The sequence below is a fragment of the Anopheles gambiae genome, unplaced genomic scaffold, assembly GCF_943734735.2.
Source record: "Anopheles gambiae unplaced genomic scaffold, idAnoGambNW_F1_1 scaffold_23, whole genome shotgun sequence".
Lineage (NCBI taxonomy): Eukaryota > Metazoa > Arthropoda > Insecta > Diptera > Culicidae > Anopheles > Anopheles gambiae.
In genome coordinates this window covers 358,867-367,304 of record NW_026902719.1, presented here as the reverse complement: position 1 = coordinate 367,304, position 8,438 = coordinate 358,867, and the positions used below count along the sequence as shown (strand labels likewise).

The 8,438-nt window shown below is 37.6% G+C and overlaps 1 long non-coding RNA gene across 1 annotated transcript; it reads right to left on the bottom strand.

Annotated features, from left to right (window-relative positions):
- Positions 1-296: 296 nt before the first annotated feature.
- On the bottom strand, positions 297-1,793 carry LOC133395021 (uncharacterized). Its single transcript, XR_009767135.1, has 2 exons — positions 1,148-1,793; positions 297-1,072 (listed from the first exon to the last, which is right to left on the bottom strand). It is a non-coding gene; the product is annotated as an uncharacterized LOC133395021 (long non-coding RNA).
- Positions 1,794-8,438: the final 6,645 nt, after the last annotated feature.

Below are 8,438 nucleotides of genomic sequence, written 5' to 3'. Positions count from 1 at the left end.
CAACGATAATAGATGGCAACAAAATTCAACATCAACTTTCAAGGCCATTCAAATAGTGCAAGATGGCTTCATTTGGATGAAACATCCCCGGTACCAAAATCCATGCAACTTTTCGCTAACGGATTGATTAAATGGCGCCCGATTAGACGATCCGATAGAAGCACTTTTCAGGCTTAACGGATTGAGCGAGATACACCGTCGCGGCGACACGATACATGTTGCATACATGTGTACTACATTTTAAGAGCCCCCCTCGCTTTCTTTCGGATTGCAATGAGTTCAGACACACTGAAAACTTCGTTTAACATATTTCATATTCGTTTTTTATTTTTCACTTTCTTTTCTGAAGTACATTCTTTCATACACACATCCTCCCCCAGGTATTTTTCGAAGAAACTAAAAAAAAAAACTAACGCACACAACTAGATCCGCGAGAGAGTGCGAATCCGCAAAGAGAAAAAAAACATACACACACACACCTCCTCCTCCCCTTGGTGTTTTTCGCAAAGTGATCCCGTAGAACGTGAACGCAAAAACACACACACAAAGCACGCAGGCAAGTACACACACACCTCACTCCTCCCCCCCCCCCCCCCACGTGTTTTCGCAAGGTGATTCCGTAGGAGATCGCCAAACAGCAAAAGCACACATACACACACATACACAGCCACGCACGCATGCAAGCACACATACACACACATACACAGCCATGCACGCATGCAAGCACACATACACACACATACACAGCCACGCACGCATGCAAGCACACATACACACACACACATACACACATACCTTCCCCTCCCCCTCTCTTGGTGTTTTTCGCAAGGTGATCCCGTAGGATCTCGTTATGCGAAGCGGCAAAAACACACACAGCCACGCACGCAGGCATGCACACACATACACACACATAGACGCGCCCGCGCACGCACGCACGAACGCACGAGGGAGCGTAAAGGTTCTATACGTTGCCGGTCTCCCCCTCCCGTGTTCTCGTTCTCCGAGAAGGCTGATGTGTGCACGTTTGTGCGTGTACCTTTGCCGTCCTGTAAGCTGGAGGATTAGTTCAGCGCTGTTGAAGAAATGAAAGTTAAGAATAAGATTACTCACTCTTTTTTCGTATGCTTTGTGTGTTTTCATAACTTACCTTATTGCAAACAAAATCCGGAATGAATCTCCTCGTTTCGAATATTCCGCATTCGATCACATCCTCGGCGATGCTCGACACCATCAGTGGATGAAAGCAGGAAAAGAAACAAATAAAAGCATCAGTCACCATCAACATCACTTTACTCTCACACTTTTACATCGGTCTATGAGTCTTACCTTTTCAATTTCACCAAAACATACAGGGATGGAACCAAATCCAGAACACCAAAATCACACACGATTTCTGGAGCAAACCGACACATCCTCCCTCTCCAATTGTTTGCCACAGACTGACGTGTGTGTGAGCAGCAATGTTCTTGAAGCGGTCAGCAACGGTAAAGCACACACAAGAAGAAGCGAGACGGCTATACGAGTAGCGAATTACGCCGCCGCACACACAGCGCGCGTCATAATTTTATGCGCGAAAATCTTGAAATTTAAGTTATTCATGACAAATTGTATCGACATTTTCATATTCTGACGAACTTTTACGAAAGATATGTAAAAACTTAATGTAGTGAAATTAAATTCAGTGCAATATCATTAGCAGAACATAAAATTTTGATATTTGTTTGTAAAGTCAGATCCTAGGAGCTACTACTTTTTTGAACAATAAGTGTAGAAACACAAATTTTGTCTGAGTCCAGAACAGCAACAGGGAAGATGTCGTACGCTGAGTGTGGAGATGTGTGTGTATGTGGTGAACGTTGCCGCGACAAGCGTACTGAAGGATACAACGCGTGTAGGAGGGGGTAAAATCGCTTGGCTCATTGAAAATACAGGCAAAGTTGGTGCGAAGAAAACGCAACACTGCGGATTGTATGGAAAATGTTGCGCGTTCAATCCGATTGCCATGCGATTGTCCTGGGGGATGGCCGTAACAACGATAATAGATGGCAACAAAATTCAACATCAAATTTCAAGGCCATTCAAATAGTGCAAGATGGCTTCATTTGGATGAAACATGGCCGTAACAACGATAATAGATGGCAACAAAATTCAACATCAAATTTCAAGGCCATTCAAATAGTGCAAGATGGCTTTATTTGGATGAAACATGGCCGTAACAACGATAATAGATGGCAATAAAATTCAACATCAAATTTCAAGGCCATTCAAATAGTGCAAGATGGCTTCATTTGGATGAAAAATGGCCGTAACAACGATAATAGATGGCAACAAAATTCAACATCAAATTTGAAGTCTATTCAAATAGTGCAATATTTCTTCATTTGGATGAAACATGGCCGTAACAACGATAATAGATGGCAACAAAATTCAACATCAAATTTCAAGACCATTCAAATAGTACAAGATGGCTTCATTTGGATGAAACATGGCCGTAACAACGATAATAGATGGCAACAAAATTCAACATCAACTTTCAAGGCCATTGAATTAGTTCAAGATGCCTTTAATTGGATGAAACATGGCCGTAACAACGATAATAGATGGCAAAAAACTCAACATCAAACTTTAAGTGTATTCAAATAGTGCAATATTTCTTCATTTTGATAAAACATGGCCGTAACAACGATAATAGATGGCAACAAAATTCAACATCAAATTTCAAGGCCATTCAAATAGTGCAAGATGGCTTCATATAGATGAAACATGGCTGTAACAACGATAATAGATGGCAACAAAATTCAACATCAAATTTCAAGGCCATTCAAATAGTGCAAGATGGCTTCATTTGGATGAAACATGGCCGTAACAAAGATAATAGATGGCAACAAAATTCAACATCAAATTTCAAGGCCATTCAAATAGTGCAAGATGGCTTTATTTGGATGAAACATGGCCGTAACAACGATAATAGATGGCAATAAAATTCAACATCAAATTTCAAGGCCATTCAAATAGTGCAAGATGGCTTCATTTGGATGAAACATGGCTGTAACAACGATAATAGATGGCAACAAAAATCAACATCAAATTTCAAGGCCATTCAAATAGTGCAAGATGGCTTTATTTGGATGAAACATGGCCGTAACAACGATAATAGATGGCAACAAAATTCAACATCAACTTTCAAGGCCATTCAAATAGTGCAAGATAGCTTCATTTGGATGATACATGGCCGTAACAACGATAATAGATGGCAACAAAATTCAACATCAAATTTGAAGTGTATTCAAATAGTGCAATATTTCTTCATTTGGATGAAACATGGCCGTAACAACGATAAGGGATGGCAACAAAATTCAACATCAAATTTCAAGACCATTCAAATAGTACAAGATGGCTTCATTTGGATGAAACATGGCTGTAACAACGATAATAGATGGCAACAAAATTCAACATCAAATTTCAAGGCCATTCAAATAGTGCAAGATGGCTTCATTTGGATGAAACATGGCCGTAGCAACGATAATAGATGGCAACAAAATTCAACATCAAATTTCAAGGCCATTCAAATAGTGCAAGATGGCTTCATTTGGATGAAACATGGCTGTAACAACGATAATAGATGGCAACAAAATTCAACATCAAATTTCAAAGCCATTCAAATAGTGCAAGATGGCTTCATTTGGATGAAACATGGCCGTAACAACGATAATAGATGGCAACAAAATTCAACATCAAATTTCAAAGCCATTCAAATAGTGCAAGATGGCTTCATTTGGATGAAACATGGCCGTAACAACGATAATAGATGGCAACAAAATTCAACATCAAATTTCAATGCCATTCAAATAGTATAAGATGGCTTCAATTGGATAAAGCATGGCCGTAACAACGATAATTGATGGCAACAAAATTCAACATCAAATTTCAAGGCCATTCAAATAGTGCAAGATGGCTTCATTTGGATGAAACATGGCCGTAACAACGATAATAGATGGCAACAAAATTCAACATCAAATTTCAAGGCCATTCAAATAGTGCAAGATGGCTTTATTTGGATGAAACATGGCCGTAACAACGATAATAGATGGCAACAAAATTCAACATCAAATTTCAAGGCCATTCAAATAGTGCAAGATGGCTTCATTTGGATGAAACATGGCCGTAACAACGATAATAGATGGCAACAAAATTCAACATCAAATTTCAAGGCCATTGAATTAGTTCAAGATGCCTTCATTTAGATGAAACATGGCCGTAACAACGATAATAGATGGCAAAAAAATTCAACATCAAATTTCAAGGCCATTCAAATAGTACAAGATGGTTTCATTTGGATGAAACATGGCTGTAACAACGATAATAGATGGCAACAAAATTCAACATCAACTTTCAAGGCCATTCAAATAGTGCAAGATGGCTTCATTTGGATGAAACATGGCCGTAACAACGATAATAGATGGCAACAAAATTCAACATCAAATTTCAAGGCCATTCAAATAGTGCAAGATGGCTTCATTTGGATGAAACATGGCCGTAACAACGATAATAGATGGCAACAAAATTCAACATCAAATTTCAAGGCCATTCAAATAGTGCAAGATGGCTTTATTTGGATGAAACATGGCCGTAACAACGATAATAGATGGCAATAAAATTCAACATCAAATTTCAAGGCCATTCAAATAGTGCAAGATGGCTTCATTTGGATGAAACATGGCTGTAACAACGATAATAGATGGCAACAAAAACTCATCATCAAATTTCAAGGCCATTCAAATAGTGCAAGATGGCTTCATTTGGATGAAAAATGGCCGTAACAACGATAATAGATGGCAACAAAATTCAACATCAAATTTCAAGGTCATTCAAATAGTGCAAGATGCCTTCATTTGGATGAAACATGGCCGTAACAACGATAATAGATGGCAATAAAATTCAACATCAAATTTCAAGGCCATTCAAATAGTGCAAGATGGCTTTATTTGAATGAAACATGGCCGTAGCAACGATAATAGATGGCAACAAAATTCAACATCAAATTTTAAGGCCATTCAAATAGTGCAAGATGGCTTCATTTGGATGATACATGGCCGTAACAACGATAATAGATGGCAACAAAATTCAACATCAAATTTCAAGGCCATTGAATTAGTTCAAGATGCCTTCATTTAGATGAAACATGGCCGTAACAACGATAATAGATGGCAACAAAATTCAACATCAAATTTCAAGGCCATTCAAATAGTACAAGATGGCTTCATTTGGATGAAATATGGCTGTAACAACGATAATAGATGGCAACAAAATTCAACATCAACTTTCAAGGCCATTCAAATAGTGCAAGATGGCTTCATTTGGATGATACATGGCCGTAACAACGATAATAGATGGCAACAAATTTCAACATCAAATTTCAAGGCCATTCAAATAGTGCAAGATGGCTTCATTTGGATGAAACATGGCCGTAACAACGATAATAGATGGCAACAAAATTCAACATCAAATTTCAAGGCCATTCAAATAGTGCAAGATGGCTTTATTTGGATGAAACATGGCCGTAACAACGATAATAGATGGCAATAAAATTCAACATCAAATTTCAAGGCCATTCAAATAGTGCAAGATGGCTTCATTTGGATGATACATGGCTGTAACAACGATAATAGATGGCAACAAAATTCAACATCAAATTTTAAGGCCATTCAAATAGTGCAAGATGGCTTCATTTGGATGAAACATGGCCGTAACAACGATAATAGATGGCAACAAAATTCAACATCAAATTTCAAGGCCATTGAATTAGTTCAAGATGCCTTCATTTAGATGAAACATGGCCGTAACAACGATAATAGATGGCAAAAAAACTCAACATCAAATTTCAAGGCCATTCAAATAGTACAAGATGGCTTCATTTGGATGAAACATGGCCGTAACAACGATAATAGATGGCAACAAAATTCAACATCAACTTTCAAGGCCATTCAAATAGTGCAAGATGGCTTCATTTGGATGATACATGGCCGTAACAACGATAATAGATGGCAACAAAATTCAACATCAAATTTCAAGGCCATTCAAATAGTGCAAGATGGCTTCATTTGGATGATACATGGCCGTAACAACGATAATAGATGGCAACAAAATTCAACATCAACTTTCAAGGCCCTTCAAATAGTGCAAGATGGCTTTATTTGGATGATACATGGCCGTAACAACGATAATAGATGGCAATAAAATTCAACATCAACTTTCAAGGCCATTCAAATAGTGCAAGATGGCTTCAGTTGGATGATACATGGCCGTAACAACGATAATAGAAGGCAACAAAATTCAACATCAAATTTCAAGGCCATTCACATAGTGCAAGATGGCTTCATTTGGATGAAACATGGCCGTAACAACGATAATTGATGGCAACAAAATTCAACATCAAATTTCAAGGCCATTCAAATAGTGCAAGATGGCTTTATTTGGATGAAACATGGCCGTAGCAACGATAATAGATGGCAACAAAATTCAACATCAAATTTCAAGGCCATTCAAATAGTGCAAGATGGCTTCATTTGGATGATACACGGCCGTAACAACAATAATAGATGGCAACAAAATTCAACATCCAATTTCAAGGCCATTCAAATAGTGCAAGATGGCTTCATTTGGATGAAACATGGCCGTAACAACGATAATAGATATCAACAATTTTCAACATCAACTTTCAAGGCCATTCAAATAGTGCAAGATGGCTTCATTTGGATGATACATGGCCGTAACAACGATAATAGATGGCAAAAAAATTCAACATCAAATTTCAAGGCCATTCAAATAGTGCAAGATGGCTTCATTTGGATGAAACATGGCCGTAATAACGATAATAGATATCAACAATTTTCAACATCAACTTTCAAGGCCATTCAAATAGTGCAAGATGGCTTCATTTGGATGATACATGGCCGTAACAACGATAATAGATGGCAAAAAAATTCAACATCAAATTTCAAGGCCATTCAAATAGTGCAAGATGGCTTCATTTGGATGAAACATGGCCGTAATAACGATAATAGATGGCAACAAAATTCAACATCAAATTTCAAGGCCATTCAAATAGTGCAAGATGGCTTCATTTGGATGATACATGGCCGTAACAACGATAATAGATGGCAAAAAAATTCAACATCAAATTTCAAGGCCATTCAAATAGTACAAGATGGCTTCATTTGGATGAAACATGGCTGTAAAAACGATAATAGATGGCAACAAAATTCAACATCAAATTTCAAGGCCATTCAAATAGTGCAAGATGCCTTCATTTGGATGATACATGGCCGTAACAACGATAATAGATGGCAACAAAATTCATCATCAAATTTCAAGGCCATTCACATAGTGCAAGATGGCTTCATTTGGATGAAACATGGCCGTAACAACGATAATTGATGGCAACAAAATTCAACATCAAATTTCAAGGCCATTCAAATAGTGCAAGATGCCTTCATTTGGATGAAACATGGCTGTAACAACGATAATAGATGGCAACAAAATTCAACATCAAATTTCAAGGCCATTCAAATAGTGCAAGATGGCTTCATTTGGATGAAACATGGCCGTAACAACGATAATAGATGGCAACAAAATTCAAAATCAAATTTCAAGGCCATTCAAATAGTGCAAGATGGCTTCATTTGGATGAAACATGGCCGTAACAACGATAATAGATGGCAAAAAAAAACTCAACATCAAATTTCACGGCCATTGAATTAGTGCAAGATGGCTTCATTTGGATGAAACATGGCCGTAAAAACGATAATAGATGGCAACAAAATTCAACATCAAATTTCAAGGCCATTCAAATAGTGCAAGATGGCTTCATTTGGATGAAACATGGCTGTAACAACGATAATAGATGGCAACAAAATTCAACATCAAATTTCAAGGCCATTCAAATAGTGCAAGATGGCTTCATTTGGATGAAACATGGCCGTAACAACGATAATAGATGGCAACAAAATTCAACATCAAATTTCAAGGCCATTGAATTAGTTCACGATGTTTTATGTGGATTAAACATGGCCGTAACAACGATAATAGACGGTAACAAGATTAAACATCAAATTTCAAGGCCATTCAAATAGTACAAGATGGCTTCATTTGGATGAAACATGGCCGTAACAACGATAATAGATGGCAACAAAATTCAACATCAAATTTCAAGGTCATTCAAATAGTGCAAGATGGCTTCATTTGGATGAAACATGGCCGGAACAACGATAATAGATGACAACAAAATTCAACATCAAATTTCAAGGAATTAGTTCAAGATGCCTTCATTTCGATGAAACATGGCCGTAACAACGATAATAGATGGCAATAAAATTTAACATCAAATTTCAAGGCCATTCAAATAGTGCAAGATGGCTTTATTTGGATGATACATGGCC